The sequence below is a fragment of the Plectropomus leopardus genome, chromosome 22, assembly GCF_026936395.1.
Source record: "Plectropomus leopardus strain MGB_pleo_1.0 chromosome 22, ASM2693639v1, whole genome shotgun sequence".
Lineage (NCBI taxonomy): Eukaryota > Metazoa > Chordata > Actinopteri > Perciformes > Serranidae > Plectropomus > Plectropomus leopardus.
In genome coordinates this window covers 24,810,399-24,828,236 of record NC_142197.1, presented here as the reverse complement: position 1 = coordinate 24,828,236, position 17,838 = coordinate 24,810,399, and the positions used below count along the sequence as shown (strand labels likewise).

Sequence of the window (17,838 nt, the reverse complement as noted above, 5' to 3'; positions counted from 1 at the left end):
TGATGGCAACTTTGAGAGAGGAAGAGAGATGGGGGTGCAGGGAGCCGGTGAGGAGTGATAGTGCAGCTTTTATAATGCCAATCAGTGCCACTCCTATCACCCGTCTAATTAGCTGGAGTGCTAAAACAGAAAGCACTTGGGGGAATGGTAATGTCATGCTCTTGCGTGTTAAAAAGACGACAATTTTCACACTGGAAAAAAAAAAGAAACGATTTGTGACGGTGGTGTAATCAAGTATTTTCTGAGCAAGCAGTGTTGGGTAAAATGTTCTCACATCTTTTTGTTGTCACAGATGTAGTGCACATCATTTTTCGGGGATGTCTGGATGCATGACCCAGATTGAAATGTTCCTCTGTGTGTGTGTGTGTGTGTGTGTGTGTGTGTGTGTGTGTGTGTGTGAAGCTGTAGCACTTGGATGAGGCCTGCAGCTCCTGACTGGAGGACAGATGTCTTTCAGTGTGATGGTGACAGTGTGTGCATCGGTTACGCATCATTAGGACGGCACAGGTGTATCAATTGTTGTCACTCCGTTCTTTGCATTTTTTATTTTTGTTTTATTGCTTGGCATTGCAACAAATGTTTTTTGGAAACTTGTTAAAAAAGGTCTCTATAAATAAAGATTATGCCTATTACTTATTTATTGTTATTATCTATTTCAGTTGTTTTCCTGTGTGCACAAGATACAATAGTTCAAGTCTGTTGATATTCTACTTTTTTTGGAAACTGAAAATGACTATCTATTAGCAGTGACAAATATTGTGTGTGTGTCAAAGTCTGATATATCTTCCTCCTTTGTGTCATAGAGCTACTGTGTTGATGTGTCTCCCCTGTAAATCACAGTTGCTTAACCAATATTTCACAACATAAACTTGTATATTACTGCTTATTGTTGCGATTTCTATCTTTCATGTGCATATTAAGTCAATAGTTTAGATGTTACAATGATAAATGCAGCAGCTGCGCATCATTGGTTATAAAATAATCAGAAGAAAGGCAATGCTTTTTTATTTACTCCTCCTAATATGTGCTCCCTAACAAATGAGAGTTGCCTTTTTAGATTGCATGCAGGTATTATCCAGTAAAGTCTTTTACTTATAGATACATTCCGGATATGAATGCAATGTAGAATTATTAGAACACTTTTTTAAAAAAAAAATAAAAAAATGTGTATATGTGACTTGGATTTCTAGGTTGGATCTCCAAGGCAAGAATTTGGCAAGAATATTAACTCAAAGAACCAAGAATGTATGAATATAGTATGTATATATGTACAGTATATATATGTGTCTATATATATATATATATATATATATATATATATATATATATATATATATTCATTCTTGGTTCTATATATATACTATGCGTATATATATACTATGCGGAAAACAAAGAAACAGTGTCAACAATTGGCAGTAAAAAAAATAGCTTATTTATTTCATTATTTTGTTCCTAGTAGCTATTATTTACTCTTAATTGTTGCATATTTTAGTATATGCATCTATTAGCTGTAGCAAGCAAGCAAACTTTGAAATATAAAGCATACCAGGCGAGTATACTAACATTTATAATGTTTTTAAATAACAGGAGTTGCTGACTTGATGTCATATATGAATAAACATGGCGGGCAAAAGTCGTATTATGTTTTAAATATTAACTTTGGCGAAATGTAAAGTGTAATATGGTATTAATATGAACTGCTCACTGTGTAGAGCGATCTGGATTAAATATAAAAAATATAAAAATATAATATATAAAATAGCCTATATAAAAAATGAAATAATACATAGAAATGTAAATAAACTGGAAACAGCTAGGCCTATCAACCTCTTATTCAAAAGCTTTTAGCATTAAAATGCAACCCATCTTGAATGCAGCACGTTTCCATGCTTTCCACCATTTCTGCTGCCCTGAAACGTCACGCGAACGTCACACCTAGGCAACTTGGGTAATCATCATCATCATTTCCCAATTTCCCACCGGCAATTACGGCCCTTCATGTGCTCGTAACTCGTTAATACGGTAAATAAGATATTTCTGAGGAGCACGTAAAGACAGCATAAGGTGCGTCAACATCAATGTAATCATGGCGGCGGCCGCGGACAGCTCCGAACCAAGCGTTTTCGCATAATTGGACTTTCAAAGCAGAAAGGAAGTTACGGAAATTATATCGAGAGGGAGGACGACGTCAGCATCCAGGAACCTACTAACGGGAGAGAAAATAGTTTTTAAACGGACTGGAACCAAAGACAGGAGTGGTTTTACTTTGTGAGGCTGTGCTAGCTAACAGCTACTGGACCGCTAGCTCGGTATCAGCAGGAAACACGGACGTGTGGATATCTGACAGCAGCAGATCTACAGTTTGGTGAGTCAGTGCGCATTTATGTTTGGCTTCATGTTGAACTGAAGTGTGTCTTTTATTGTTGGCAGAAACAAAGTTGGTGGCTGTGCCATCATTACGGTTGTGGTTGCAGTCTGATACTGTACATTAGTTAATGGTGCCAAGCACATTTCAGGGGTAGTTACCCTACTTTGTAGCCGGTCTTACACAGTGTATTAATGCTGCGTCATCGCTGTATATCCATAATGCAGGAGCAACTGGGGACAGTTGTAACATTTTTTGGTTTTGATGTCATCGCTCAAATATCTCTTGCGCTTTTTGGGATACGGTTTTAGTGACAGCAACTTGTATCTGTGTTCAACTTCTTGATAGTCATTAACCCTTTATATGACACTCAATTGTGTTGTACATTGATATTATTTTCTAGCTTTATTGAGTGAGTTTTTGACACCAAAATAACAAAACCTAATAACAAATATCAAATATTAATTATTTTTCAGAATTTTAATGATTTAAATGCCAGGTTTTTGTAGTGATGCCACTGTGGTTTTAGTTGAAAAAAAAACAACAACACAAAAATATTTTCAGTGTGCTAAGTAGATTATCACAGCCTAGAATATGTCAATGATTAGCAGCAACATTGATTTTTATTTATAATTCTTTTTTAAAATTTTTAAATACTCACACTCATAGCACTCTGCACAACAAAACGCGCTTTTCAAAGTCAGGTTATGAAAAATAATATATATATATACATGATTTTTTTAATTGAGTTTACTGTTTTTTGTTTTTTTTTAGTTAACATCTGTCCTAATCATGGATATCAAATTCAATAGCTTTCGGAATTTTAACTCTTTTAATGCCAGGTTTTGTCATGATGCCACTATATTTTTAGATGAAAAACAAACATACTACACTAATATACTACATTCAAAGTAGATTTTTTTTATTATAGTAGCTTTGGATATGTCAGTGATTAACAGCAACATTGATAGTGGAAATAGCATGTATTTTTTCCATATGCCAAATAAGGTAAAAAAAAAAAAGAAAAAAAAAGAAAAAAAAGCCATCATCAGGTGGAAAATAGTAAAAATGACAAATTCCAAGGCAAAAGCACAGAATGACACCCAGAAATAACACAATGCATGTTTTTATTTTTTCATGGGCGTGGAATCAAAAAAATTCAGTTCGAATGGGTTTTAATGGCCCATTTTCTTTCACTTAACAGTCTGAATGTAACATTTTAGTTTCCACAGTATATTTTAAACTTATTGTAGAAGCTGAGCTGGAAATTCCAAGATCAAACAAAAATACAAGATGTTGCCAAAATGTATACCATATGCATGAACACAGCCAATAAATCAAAAAATGAAGAATGAAACGAGCGTAAAATGTGCCCAACAGTCACTTATTATAATACATAAATAATATAATCAATTAATGCTCTGTTGTTTGAGCAATGATATCTGTCTATAGTTGCCTCTGCCTGTGTGTGTGTGCAGTTTGGTGCTGAGTAGGTTGTGCACAGTGAAGCTGAGGCTGATGACAGCAGAGTTTTCAAAACCTAAACAGTGAGCTGAAAATGTTCAAACCTTCAGTGGAGCTGAGGAGAATTGCTGAGTGGGTTTTATTTATCTGTTGGTGCACCGACACCATTCACATAGCACACAGTCATCTGACTACATACAAAAATATTGATTAGTGCAACCTTATGTCAAAATAGCAATACATAAAAATACTCCATTAAATGCAATAGTCCTGCATTCATAGTTTTACTGAAATATTATGTTTTGGAGGTATCAAAAGGACTTATTGTGCAGAATGAGCCCTTTACGTGTTTTATTTGCAACTTTTATAAGATGACTGTGAATATACTTAAAGCATTTTAATGTAGTACTTTGTCAAGGTAAAGTAGGTTTAGTTATAACATGAGAGTGCAATTTCGTAAGAAGATTGAGGGTGTGAATGCTGTGTGTTGAAAAGCTGATGCTGCAGTGCTGGGTTAAATGTGTAAGAAGACAGTGAAGTAGTAAGAATAGCTTGAAAAGTGGGTATAGGTTTTAGGGATTGACAGATTATCAGCCTAACCGATTATCTGGGCAGATCTTTGGATTTTTAGCGATTATCTGTATCGACATTTTATTTTTATGATCGCCGATAAAAAGCATTGAATGAAAATGTATGCGTATTACACTCAACCAACACCAGGGAATTCACAGTCTGCAACACATGCAAAGTAAGTGTCAGCATGGGAGTTACTTTTACTTTGTTTAATCTCAGGGAGCTACTTTTATTTATGCATTTTTAATTTCAATTTTCACTTGAATTTTATAAAAAAAAAAGTTGCTTGGGACTTGCTGTATGTGATGTTGAAACTTTCAGTTTTGATTTTTGCTAAAGGCATTTAACAAAGTTTTGGGTTTGAGTTTGTTGTATTCAAATTCTAAATTTCAACAGAAATATTTTCATTTTAATTGCATATCGGTTCCAAATATTTGTTATCATTCTTATTAACTTCTAATAAACGGTATTGATATCAGCCCTGAAAAACCAATATTGGTTGACTGCTAATAAGTTTAATTATGAGTGTCAATGAGATGTTGAATAATACCAATGATTTAAAAGTAAGATGTGGAATATCTAACTGCCCATGAAGTTAGTGAGTCAAAATATGGACAGCGCCACTCTGTCATTGCAACCCACATTGTGGTCGAAGGTGGAATTGCAGCTTGAATGACAGAAATAAAACACTTATTTTCATTCTTTCACAGTGGTTTAAAACTTATGTTGTTACAAAGCAGATTTTGTGCGTACATCCTCTGAAGTCTGCATGTAGTTGCAGTACTCATGTCCCCGGATATGGACTACTTTTAAAGATTGTTGAAAAGCTAATGCTACACTGCAGTGCTGCCTTAAATGTGCAAAAAATAATGTGAAGTTATAGGAATGGTTTAATGTTTGAATGAATTAATGTTTCTATGTTGGAAAATGTGGAAGATGAAAAATGCAGTGGAATAATAAGTTTAGAGGAACAAATGTTGTGAATGCTTTCACATTCACACCCAACAGTATACAGTATTTAATAAATTGGTGTTTTGTTGCATGTGTGAAATCATATCTCTTGCACTGATTCTTCTTTAAGTTCAGTACACTCTGGGTCTACACTGGTCTGTGGCATCTGTAGGAAACAGCAGCCTGAAACTGACACAGGTTCTTTCTTTCTTTCACTTTCTCTTTTATACATTTTGACAGCCATAGTTTAACTTCCTTGAAAAAGACTGACTGTAGCTGTATACATTCACTGTTGAAACCGTTCACTACTACAGACCCATACACTTGACCTGAAGTGACTCGGCATCTGCTGATACGAGCTCTCATATATGCTCGCTGTGGTTGACTCTTCCTGTGCATGCTAACCTACAGCCCGTATGACCAAAAATTACAGAAAAAAGGCTTAGGGGCTTTCGAGCTTGCCAGATTTGTTTGTACATTTCTGTACATTTCATGATTTCTCAAATCATGCATATGTTACATTTGTATGTTTTTATAACATCTCTATGTTTCTATAGTGATGTAGTGTATGTGCTGATTTTTACAATGTGAGGTGGAGGAGATAGTGGATGGTGTGGCACCTAGGTGAGATACCTGTCAAGCTGCAGACCTCTGTCAGAAACCAATAAACAACAACTAAACTATTGTTTTAACGAATCATCGCCGTGTTTCCAGCGACTTTTTAGCCATCAAATGTGGGTCTTTTTTAGCAAGCCATCGCTGTTTTTTCACCAGCGGTATTGCCACAAAAAGTTTATTTTTTAATTTTTATAATTTTTTACCACAACATCACTGCATTTGCAGTGGGATTTGTTTTTAAATTGAGACATTGTTCTGTTTCCTACGGGATTGTGAGATACTAAGTGAAAGTTAAATAAATCATTTTTTTAAGATAAAAAAAACATTATTTACAGAAAGTTTTTCATTAAAATTATTATTTTTGAGAAAGTTTCTCGTAAGTAAGTTAATATTTTGAGAATATTTTTATTATTTAGAGATATTAAGTCATTATTTGGAAATACTAAATCATTATTTTGAGATAATTAAGTCAAAATTTTGAGAAAGATTCTCATTATTTTAAGAAACTGCATTATTATTTTTGAGAAAGTGTCATTATTTTGAGATATTGAGTCATTATTTTGGGAAAGTTTCATTATTTGATATAAGTAAGACAATATTTTTAAAATGTTTTTCTCTATGTTAAGATACAAAGTCAATATTTTGAAAAGTAGAAATAAGAAGTAATTTGAGAAAAAATTTCATTAGTTTGAGATAAGTAAGACAGTACTTTGGAAGTGTTTGTCACTATGTTAGAATACTAAGTCATTATTTTGAGATATTGTCATTAAAAAAAAAGTGTCATTATTTCAAAATATTGAGTCACTATTTTGAGACAGTTTCATTATTTTGAGATACTAAGTCATTATTTTGGGAAAGTTTCTCATTATTTTGAGATAGGTGAGACAAAGTTTTAGAATTTCTTTTACTACTTTAAGATACTGAGTCATTATTTTGAGATACAAAGTCATTATTTTTGTACACCAAGTCATTATTATTCCAACGCAGTTCCTTGTTTTTGATATACTCAGTCATTATTTTGAGAATGTTTATAATTATAATTACCTAACAGTTTTTTTATGGGCTGCTGTGGCTTCGGCGGTATAGCTGGTTGTCCACTAATCAGAGGGTTGGGGGTTTGATCCTCGACTCCTCCAGTCCACACGTCAAAGTATCAAGATATTGAACCCCAAATTTGCTTGGCATCAGTGTGTATGTGTATGAATGTTTAAAAACACCCTGTATGGTAGCATCGGCCACCAGTGTGTGAATGTGACAATAAGTGTGAAAGTGCTCTGAGTGGTCAAATGACCAGGAAAGTGTAGGTCCATTTTTTTCATCACACTGGCAGAAATAGGCCTCCATAAGAGACAGCGGGTTTTTAGAACAGCTGGCATGAAGGTTTTCATAAGTTGGCTGTAGGTTGAGGAGGTACAGAATATTGACATCCAGTGGCCATGATTATAAGATGTGAGTGGTTTGTCCCATCAGTAACATTTCAGATGTCCGTCCCTCTAAGAGAATCTCATCAGTGAGGGCTTTGACATTTACTAGAGGACACTCCAGCCCTTCACTGCTATCATTCTTCTCCTATAGTGGAGTCCTCACAGGCCAAGCAGGAGCTTAAGGATTGGATACTGCACTCTGGTCCTCCAGCCCCTTACACACACACGAACACTCTCTCACACACTCACACACACCCTGTTCTCCCCCAGGGGGATAAGCCAGGGGACTGTCTCCACTAACGACCAGCAGAGCCTCTCCTTAAAGTCACACTCAGTAATTGCTGCCAGTATACGACCTTCAAGTGGGGTCAAGGGATACGTAATTTTAATGACAACTTTTCCTCTTCCCCCGCAGGCCAATTTTGTCTTTTGGCAGAAAGAGAAAGTTCCATAGCCATCTTTCCACAAAAAAATCTGGAGAATCACCTTCGGTAATAGGTCAGAAGGGAGCCCTCCAAATCTAAAGAATAGCTGGGCCAAAGAGTATTGACCCTTCTTATTATTCCACTGAGACTTAATGGAGATTACTTAATTCAAGCGCCTATTCATTTAGTCGGAATATAAAATGGGAACAGCAGCAGTCAAAGAGCTGGGACTTTGGTAATAGGCAGCCTCATTCACTCTGACTGTGAACAGGAAATAAAAGACAGCGGCCAGTGGCAAGTGGAAGATGGAAACAGTGATCAAGAAGTTACAGCTTTACATATTGGAAACGGTCATACATGACTGTGTAATTTCAATGAAACAGATAAGTAAAAATCTACTGTAGAACTGTGAATCAAAGACAAATAGATAAAAATTCAGTTTATTTCCTTCTAAATGAAAAGACTCAAATCACACTTAAAAATGCATGTTTTTCTTAACGTTCTCCCATGTAGAAATGAGGTTAAATCACGATTGTCTTAGTTATTCATGTCCACTACAATAGACATTTTGATAGTGTTTTATGACAACTGTGCCATCTTCATAAGCAATCGGATTACTGATGTCATCATATTACAGCTGCCTTTTTATGTCACTCCAGATCTAACGTCCACTGGGATGGACACTCAAAACTCTATTTGGTGAATCAAGCGGCACAGCGCAAATCACAGGGCTCTTACTGTCATAATAATAATAATAATAATGATAATGATAATGATAATGATAATGATAATAATATAGTAAAATAGAAATTGTAATAAAATAATAATAATGACTTTTTGAGTTATTTTAGTGGACATCTCTTGTTTAAGTTTGTCTCTTTACAAAAATACAAGCTGTGCTTTGCAAAATATGATCATTTCCATTTTCATACATTTTGGAATTTCTCCAAATTGAAACAAAATCCAAACTCCTAACCTCTACATGAATGTGCAAGAGCCCATCGGGACTTGCACATTTCTCTTCAGTTGTGTTGTGCACAATTATTATTTGTGAAATAGTGATAATAATAATAATAATAATAATAATAATCTCTATTCATACAGCACTTTTCAAGCCTAAGCATAAAGTGATTCCCAGATAAAAAGGTTTACAGATTAAAAATAAAATATCAGAAACCCATGTAGCCCCTCCCCCTTATAACATAACCAAAATTAAGAACATTAGGCATGTAAACAGCATTGTGTACATGAACAGATGGGGTTGCACGTACAAAAATAGAATTTCATAAATAAATAAGTAAAATGTAGATAAGATAACAGGTTATACAAGCAGCTAAAGTTAAGAGTAAAAGAAACAGCTATATGTATAAGTTATCTAAAATCCAATGAAGAAATCCCAAAGGCTTTTTGACGAGAAAACCAGGATGTTGCTAACGTCCGTGTCAGCCTATGGAAAAATGTCATATGTGGGGCACTCTATTTACTCTTACAAGATATGGAAGAGAAATATCATCCTGCACAGAAAATGACATCACGCTACCTCTGAGTATGTGTTAATCCAAGCTGTTGTGAGTCCCTTTTATGTGGATCTTACTCACTAGCTATGTGTAGAGCCATGTGTAGACAACTCATACACTCTGAATTTAGCAGAGCCTTTACTGTGAATGTCTTCCTACACATTAAAATGTTTGATTTGGTTTTGACTTTTGGTAACTTTGTACCTTCAAGGCTGAGGTGGACATTTGGTTTGGAAACTCATGCTAAGGTTTCACCCCAGCTGTAAGTGCTCATTATGGAGTTAGCACTGTTAGCTTCTGTTAGCTTTGAGAACTGTGTGCAGACAACCTGAATCTCCCTGGATTTCCACTTCTTACATGTGTGTTGTGGAACAGCTCAGCTGCGGTTTTGCTCCATGCTTTTTCATTGTTAACTCATCCGTTTTGCGGTTTGAGTGTGGAGTGGCGAGACAGAGGTAATTACAAAATCATGTGTTGGCAACACAACAACATGCGCCATGCTGTCAGTAGTGACCTCTCAAAACCTCTGACATGTTGACACTAGGCCTGGATCTGCTCATTGCAACGTTTTGTTGATGTAGTGAAAAACGATCTGACTTAAACAGTGTTTCTGAAAATTAACCAGATTTTTTAATGTTGTGTTGTGCTGTGTTTAATTTATGGGAAGTGCTCCGGTATCCTTGTATATCTGATCCGCGGGGGTCCGGACTGCCAGAGCTGGGACGGAGTCGTTTCGTAGCTGAGCCGGTGGAAGCTAACACATAGACTAGAGTGTGATCTATTTGCTCCGTCTGACGTGGCGGATCAGAACCAGACCAAACACTGATTTGGTGGAAATTAGCCATCAGACACAGATACGCTCTTAATATCATATACAACTCCTTTAACTTTTAATTCTGACAGCAGTCAATTTTGCATGACAGTTTTATATGCAAACATAATCGCTGAAAATCTGGGAAGAAAACAGTTGCCTGTTTAGCAGGCGCTATTCTGCTAATGATCCACAAATAAATTAGAGGAACGTCACTCGAGGGGGTGAGGGGTATCATGACTGTTGATTTACAGTTTATTACAAACTGTGCAAAATGATAAATCATGGCCGACAAGATTGATGTTCACGAAAGCACAGAAGTTTCTGTGGCTATTTTACAACATTCTGGTGCTTCCTGCAAAAATAGTTTTAACGAGTGTATATGTTGTGTGTAATTGTGACTTGACAGTGTGTAACATCACTCCAATTAGAGAGTGCAGACGGAGCAGATACCTGCTGCCTACAGATGGCTGTAAAGAGAGTCACCAGAGTAAAGGAAAGGCCAGCAGTACAGGATGCTCATTAATCTTTGTTCTGTGGCATTAATGCCATAATCCAAATAAAACCATTTTTTTTTTCTCCTGTGTGATCGCATGTCAGACTAACAAAATATGTGTTTGTTCGATTTTAGAGAGGTGTATGGATGTGCTTTAGTTGTTCACCAAATAAAGCAACCAAGATATAGAGAGCAGAGGTGTGCTGCAGGCAGACAGTGCAAGACGCACTCATTCTTGGCACCAGGATTGCAATAGCCTACGCCACTGGAACTAAATCCTTCACTGTGCCTTTACCCCAACTGCAGTCACCAAGATGAGGCCTGTGCACAACACACAAATAGACCAAGCATTGTCAAAAAAACTCCTGTGTTCTCCCCATTTACAATATCTGCAATGACGTAGTTTGTTAATATTATATGCGGGGATCACTTCCTGTTCTGTTTGTTGGCCCAGTTTGTTCTCATTCCAAACTTGTCAAATACCACAGCTTTTTTTTTTGTGATTTCAGCGTAAGATCCTGATTGCGAAACCACGTTTTGTGGCTGTATGATGCCAGGTGACATCAGCTGAGAACACAGCCGGAAAGAACCGGTCATGATGTTATGAAATGCTGCCAGACGGCAAGACAGCCAGATGGCGCTTGTCTTTGCAGCATCATACGAAGACAGGCAGCATCACTTGATAATGAGGCTGGACAGAACCTGTCATGTCCACATGATCCGCCACTGGACAGCATCAGGTTGAAACGCTGCTGACATAATATTAGGAGCACAAAGGTCCCTCTGGGGCATGCGGGACGGGTGATGGATGGTGGATGGGACTTTCATCTGGGAGGTTGGTGTTTGCTTCCTGTGTCAATGTGAAATTTTTTGCTCCGCATCTTAGCATTTGTCTTTTTTGCCTGAACCTAAGTACTCATGCCTTTGTCACCAAATATTGAACATGTGCTTGTGTAGACGTCCCATCATTGATTTCCATATGCTTTTGTTGACATAGCGGCATCCCAGAACGTGGATTAATGAAATTTGGATTACACTGGATGAGTTTGTGAGGGTACTCTTCTTCTTTAGTGTTTTGAATGCTTTGTCCACTGTGGAGGCATGCGAGAAAAAGATTGTTTTTCTGAATTCAATACAACACAGGGTGAATAACTGATATACAGATGGTCGTTTGGGGCATGAAGTATTCTTTTAATATCCCTTATGATGGAAGCTATGTTTGATGGGGTTAACCCTTTGACCACTGAGCAAATTGGCTTGATTTCTTTCAAAAACGTAGGGAAAAAGACAGTGAGCAACTAAAGAAGCAATTACTCCAAAATCAGCAGCAAAAAAAGTACAAGGAAAATTCTTAAAAGATAGGGAGGGAAGAAATCAAAGAAAAAAGTAGTTGTTTTGTTGTTGCTTTTTTAAAGTAGAAATAAAACAAACAAGGAAATGACCTGAAAAAGTGATTAAAATATTGATAATATGATGATAATGATAATTTTGTCAAATAATTTTAAATATATTTTTAATATAATTATGATGTTTTTTTCAGACATTTTTCCTTAGCTTTTCTCAAAATAATTTTCTAAATACTAATTTCTTGCAAATTTCAAGAAAGGTTCAAGTAGCTCATTGTCATGTTCCCATGTTTCAGAGGTTTAATGCTTGTGAAAGCATCTGAACGCAGCACAACAACCGTGATGTCAATACAGGTTTCAAAGGGTAAAGGGGACGTTAAAGGGCCAGACTGTAAACAACATATTCACTCTCTTCTCCTGGTATCTGTCTATGCAGATAGTTTGGATTTCATCTGTCCAAGTTTAGAGGTACGGAAAACAGTGTTTCTGTTGGGCTGTATAATCCACAGAACATACTATGAATAGTTTTCAAAGAGACTGTTTCTTCAAGAGAAAACTTTCTACAGTGAGGTCTGTTAGTCATCCAGAGTTCCTCAGTTATGACCGTAAACCCATCCTGTTGGTTTCTTCAGATCTGAAAAGAAGCAAATATTCTGTCCTTATCAACACCATCTTTATTCTGCAGGAATTATTTCTGTGGTGATCATGTGATGATTTGTAATCCACCACCTTACCCTTTTAAATGAACAATGTCATAGATGACGGAATATCTCTTAAATTAAGTGACTCAGTTTGATGCCAGGTAGGCTACAGAAAGATATTACTGTTGAAAAAAAAAGAGATTGGTGTTGGATTATATTGGGCAAATCTCTTGTGGACATGCTTCTCAAAAGAAAAAAAGCAATATATTCTAATCCGTACATTCTGATACATTTTAAATTCAGGGACTTATTGATCGCAACAACACAATAACAACTTTTTCCTTTGGCACTCTCAGAAATAAATGCAAATTAAAGTTATGTACATAGTATTGAATTAGCCTGGACATCAAAACAGCACCTGTAAAATGTCTGGAGTGGAATCTTGTGAATATGTTACAGAGAAACAGACCTAACAAGGTCAAGACATCAGACTTTACTGTAGCTGCAGGAAAATCAAGCAAAGGCCTGTTTAATATCAGCTGAACTTTGAAGAAAAAATATGAGCTTTGCTTGAAGTGGAATAAAAGATGTCTGCGCTGTACACTTTTAATGGATAAGGTCTGTCTGCGCTGGTGTAACACAGATCACCCAATAACTCATTAGATTAGATTCTATTAGCATCTCAGAACTAAACACATTTCCATGTAGCCCTGCAGGTATCATGGGGTGCATGGAAATGAATACATCCTGCTCTCAAATAAATTAGTTATACACACAAATCAATAATTCCTGTGCGAAGTGTACATAGCAAACAGATTATTTACATTTAAACTAGTGCTGGGCATAGATTAATTTTTTTAATCTAGATTAATCTCACTGCAATCCTGTAGTTAATCTAGATTAATCTAGATTAAAATTATAGATTTGAATTTTGCCAAAGACATTCAAAATAATATCTATCTATCTAAATGATGAAAATGCATCACAAACTGCTTGAGAAAGCTGTTCTACTATAATATTTGGTAAAGAAAAATAATGTTCCATAAGATTTACTTTGGTGTTTAACTTTTTTTTATTTTGTTAAACACAGACATTTAGGAACACAGGTTCTGTCTCCATGTGGAAAAAGCTTTTTCCTGCTAACTGGAATGAACAGCAGAGGGCGCAGCCTCTGATAACATGACCCTAACTGAACTGTGGGCCTACATTAGAGGTCATGAAGAAGACCATTAACAGTCAGCAGCTTTGTGACACGGCTTGAGCCAATCACTCCAGTCACTCAGGCAGACCAGCTTCCGCCTTCTTCACGCCCCCTCCGCGTAATTCGACCAGGTATACATCCGCGCTTAAACAACAAAGTGAAATTGGTGCCTTGCTCACCGTATAGACCCAACTTAGTGAATAGTTTATCGCGCGATAAGGAAATTATCGCGCGATAAACTATTCACTAAGTTGGAATCCCGCGTTAACGCAGCACGTTAACGCCGTTAACGGCCCAGCACTAATTTAAACACAAAGGTAACGGTGTTGGTAACCCTTTGAAACCTGGATCGTAATCACTTTTCTTGAGCTGAGTTCACAATCATTTACACCTTCAAAACCCGAGCAAATTGGTTTGCATTCTTTTGAAACATGGTTAAAAAAGCAATGAGCAACTTGGCTAGAGCTGTCCTGCAAATTGCAATAAAAATAGTTATAGTAATATTTGGAAAATTATTTTTAAAGAGGCTAGAGAAAATGTTCCAAAACTTTATTTATAATTATCATAATTAGATATTTAAAATGATTTTATAGAATTATTATTATTATTTACTGTTGCACTTTTACAACTTTTGCTATTTTTTGGGTAATTTCTACTAGTTGCTTATTGCACGCCCTATTAATGTGTCTATCCAAAATCAAAACAGATATGGAATTGTAGACAGAATCACCATAATATCACACTAATAACGACAATCACCTCCACCTAGACAACTGGTGATTAATTTCAATAGTGGAAATATGTAAACTTCGCAAACTTGTTCATTTCTGTTGTGATTTTTAGCTGTAACTGTAAGGTTTAGAGATATATAGTTAAACATGAGGGTTCAAACTGTCAGACATTTGTGCTGATATTTCCCGTATGCACTGTGTTGCTTCGCCCATGTCTTTAATACTGAAACTAAATCTACTGGCACAAAGCTTAACTGTATACTGCTGCGGATCAGAAGGTCACCTGAAAAGATCAATATCAGTTTACGCGTTCATTATATTTTGAATATTTTCACTGCGTCACCTTGCACACTTACAATTAAGGCAGTAGTAGATCAGTAACTCCCATCTTCTGCAAAGGAAAATTTTGTTTTTGTCTCTGGGGTCTGGTGGATTCTGGTGGATTCAGGGTAACTACTTCAGTTCCCATTTGAAAGGGGCTGTGTGATGGCACTGTAAAGCAGTGAAATATTCTTGCATACACGTTCACTAATATTGAGTTTTTTTGGGTGGAACTTTTTAAGTGGCTAAAAATGAACCAAAGGAGGCAGTTTTTGCTCAGTGCTATTTCATTTTATGCACATGATTTATTATTAAGTATTGTATAAGTTATTGTAAACAAACTTTGGGATTCAGATGGTTATTGCCTAAATTCTCCATCAATTCTTCATACATTGTACATCACCATCTCTGCATATTTGGAAAAGAGTACTGGCTATAGAACTGTTTAGTTTTGGACAATTTTAAGTACAATCTCAATCAGTCAGATGGACTCTGACCTGGAAGTGATTTGCTTATCTTCCCAACTCATCACATACAGCAGCTTTGTTGGTGGACTTCCGTGTTTACATATTAAGTCAATTCCTGCAAAATTTGGGAAAATGTGGATGAGATGCGACTATGTATGTATGATTTATGTTTAGTAAATAAAATTTTGAGGACCCAAAAAAAAAAAGCACATGAAGGTTTCCTGCTTGGGCACAATCGGCCGCACTTGACTACCGCAAGTCTCTAGTGTGCATCCTGTCTCTAGCTTACTTTTGCTTCACGACTACTGAGCAATTCTCATCGTAATGAATGGGGCCCCGCCTCTGTGCTGTATCCAGATCTTCTTAATACATCCACAATTAAACTGGGAGTCGACTAACTAATTGGTGGCGTCATGGTGGCTTCATCCATCATTTTTATCTTTTTTTTTTTCCTATTGCCAAGCCACATTGATCCATAAACACATATTATTATAAACTACACAGGTATGTTTAATGCCATTACACATGCTGACACACACACACACACACACACACACACACACACACAGACACTGACAAGATAATAGAAATATAACATGCAAACTTGTTGAGTATCATCGAATGTTATTCTCCAAGCCTTTAATGATAACCTTGAACAATGCAATGCTGGTAACTGCTACATAATATCTATCGATTCCATCCGGTGTGATTTCCTTGAGTAGCTCGGGCTGAAATTACTTGTGTGTTCAGAACTGAGCATTTCAAACAGACTGCTGTATACCTCAGCAGCAATCAATCAGCCTTAATCCAAAACCAATTTACTCCGCCTGAAGAGGAAAATATCTTTTAATCTCTTGCCGACAATCCCTGATTGCGGTGCAGAGCATCAGTTGACAGTCAAACTGTGCCGCTTAGAATGGGATGTTTATATTGGATTTGCGGTTGCCATTTTTACATACACATGAATGAATAGTCAATTTAATACCTGTGAGTACAGTTTTTCCCTCCCTGATGATGGGATATTGCTCCCCCCGCCGTCTTTTATAACGGCATATCCTGCTCTATCCGCCAAGACACTGTAGCAAAAAAAGACAAAAAAGGTCATCACCCAGGCCTAAAGAAACATACAACACCAGCTCTTTAATTTCAACAAATCTCACTCTGGATTATAGAATTCAGTGTAAACAGAAATATAAGAAATATTCATTGTACCTCTGACATTAAGCCATCTGTTGTGCATAGGGATTGCTGGTGTTGTGCTCCATCCTTCAAAGCAGAGGTGGGTACCTCTGTCAAGAGCAGGACAATAGTCATTCTGAATCCATTACAACCTTGGAAGGGAGAAATGTTTGCACCGAATTTGGTCTGTTTGCAGTGTGTTTAAAGAAAATTAAGCCTGCATTTTCACCAAACTATTTGGAAAATTGGGGAAAAAGGATTAGGTGGTTAACCCTTTGAAGCATGGCTCAACATCAATATTCCTGTGGTACATTCAGGTGCCTGTCAGTGTGCTTAAAGTTCTTAAACCTTTGAACTAATTGGTTTGATATTCATTTTTAATTAAGTTGTAACAACACACATAAGAAAAATTGCACACACAGTTCCACACCCCTAAAGACAAATAAACAAAACAAAAAATAGATAGATAAACAAATAAATAAGGTGAAAAATGATTGCATCTTACTGGTTAAAGGGTTAAAATTAGCACGTTCACTCACTTGACGTGTGGGTATTGTGTATATGTGTGAATGCAGCTTATAATCATCACAATCAATATATTAACCCACTGAAACCTGGAGCGACATCACCTTTCTTACACTGCTTTTAGATGCCTTTCACAAGTCTTTTAATCTTCAACAAATTGTTGCGGTTTATTTGGGAAAACATGGGAAAAAAAGACAATGAGCATCTTGGTACCAAGTGTTAATTATGCAGATTATTTTGGAAAAACTAGGGAAAAAGTAAAAATAAAAAAAACTGAATACTAATAATAATAATAACTGAAATAAAAATATTTGAAATTACATTTTTAAAATTATATTACAGAATCTCTATACTTTTTAAGCACTTCTTCTAAGTCTTGTTTCTACTTCAACTTCACCTTTATTTGTTACCAAAGGGCAATTGGTTTTGCAGGTAATTTTCTAGCTATCTTTTGGTCCATTTCTTCTTTCACTGCTCAAAATGTTCCATTTTTTTAAATGACATCAACCCAATTTAGTCACGTTTCAAAAGGTTAAACAAAAACATCAGACATTAGTGGGTGTTTTTTGTGCAGTAGAAAAGGGGCTATACTGAACCCATTATACATGTTTTGCCAGAGAAGTTGGAAGGGAGAGATAATGTACCTCATTCTGTCAGTATGTTTTGGAAAATTAAGAATGGATTTGCACCAAACTATAAAAAAATACAGTGAAAGAAGGGATAAAGTTGTGAAGGTTGTTGGAGCCTGAGAGGAAAACCTGCAGATACTCAGGGCTGAAAAAA

The 17,838-nt window shown here is 36.3% G+C and overlaps 1 long non-coding RNA gene across 1 annotated transcript in view; it reads left to right on the top strand.

Moving 5' to 3' along the window:
• Positions 1–1,723: 1,723 nt before the first annotated feature.
• The window catches only part of LOC148185930 (uncharacterized), a 66,131-nt gene continuing 50,016 nt past the window's right edge, over positions 1,724–17,838 (top strand). Inside the window, exon 1 of the long non-coding RNA XR_015775547.1 lies at positions 1,724–2,365. This is a non-coding gene — a long non-coding RNA (uncharacterized LOC148185930). The remainder of the gene's footprint in view (positions 2,366–17,838) is intronic.